Raw genomic sequence first — 1,529 nt, 5'->3', positions numbered from 1 at the left:
CTTCCTTCCTTCCTTCCTTCCTTCCTTCCTTCCTTCCTTCCTTCCTTTCTTTCTTTCTTGCTTTCTCTCTCCCTTCCTTTCTTTCTCTCTCTCTTCCTTTTCTTCCTTCCTTCCTTCCTTCCTTCCTTCCTTCCTTCCTTCCTTCCTTCCTTCCTTCCTTCCTTCCTTCCTTCCTTCTTTCCTTCCTTCCTTTCTTTCTTGCTTGCTTTCTCTCTTTCTTTTTTTCTTATCTGGTCACTGGATCCAGATGGTTCTGAAGGAGAAAGTGAGGTTGCACAGCCACCTTCCCCCCCCCAGTCAAAGGCAACTGCAAGTCATGTCATCATTCCCTGATGCCATGGTCCAAATCAAAAACAAAGGACTAACAAACAAGTACTACTACTGCTGCTCTTGCTGCTGCTGCTGCTGCTACTACTACTACTACTATTACTATTATTACTACTACTATTACTACCACTACTACTACTACTACATTCCACATTGTGACTCTGACTCCATTTCCCACTTGGTCCAAGATCTGGAGTACATGTACATAATTCCCTGAAGAGACCGTACAGTCCTTTAAGGCATGTGATTCTCTGGAAGGGAGGAATGACTATGCAGGTTCTTTTCAAGTACCTAAGCCCATGTGTGTCTAAAAAGTTCCTTTCTACCCTCCTAGATCGAGTTATTTCATTCTCACTGTTCCCCAGATTCCTTAAAATGGCTAAGCCCAGGGGCAGCCAGGTAGCACAGCGAGTAAGAACACCAGTGTTGGGATGACCTGGGGATCGAATCCGGGCTCAGACACTTGGCACCCACCCAGAAACACCTGGCCGTGTAACCTTGAGCAAGTTACTTAACCCTGATTGCTTAAAAAAAAAATGGCTAAGCCCAAGACCTATCTGAACTGGTCATATTAATCAAACAATGTCAATATGGTATCGGTGAGACAAGAAGGAATTTATACCTTATTAAGCAGTTGTTCTTATCAAGGAAATTATATACCTGGTAAAGAAAACATCAACATAACCACAATAAAGGCCAGTGAGGATTCATGTACCCATGTATCCCCTGGTCCATGATACCAGAACAAAAGTATTCATCACTAAGGCAATAGACTCAGTTTGTCAATGCCTCAACACATTAGAGAAGCGCACAAGAAAAAAACAAAACCCTGAAAGGATTTAACTAAAGAACTTGGATCACCATGATTAATCATGATTTCAGAAGATAAATAATAATTAATAATAAACATGAATAATAATATTATGATATGAATAATAAACAATGTGAATTAATAGTGATGATGATGATGATAAAGAATGTTATCCACCTCCAAAAGAAGAGATGGTGGATTCTTGTAAAATGAGATGCTACAAATAGAGAGATTTGTTTTGTTTGACTGTACTTATTTGTGACAAGAGGCTGGTTTTGTTTTTGTTATTTCGGGGGGGGGGGAGTTGTGGGAGAGAGAAAAAAATGCTTGATCATTGAAAATATAAAATTCAATATTTTTCTAAGCCTAAAAGGATAAAGAAAAATCACAG

Source organism: Petaurus breviceps, unplaced genomic scaffold (genome assembly GCF_028583685.1).
Source record: "Petaurus breviceps papuanus isolate PSGF00001 unplaced genomic scaffold, PetGlider_PUasm1.0 214, whole genome shotgun sequence".
Classification (NCBI taxonomy): domain Eukaryota; kingdom Metazoa; phylum Chordata; class Mammalia; order Diprotodontia; family Petauridae; genus Petaurus; species Petaurus breviceps.
This window is presented reverse-complemented; position numbering follows the sequence as displayed.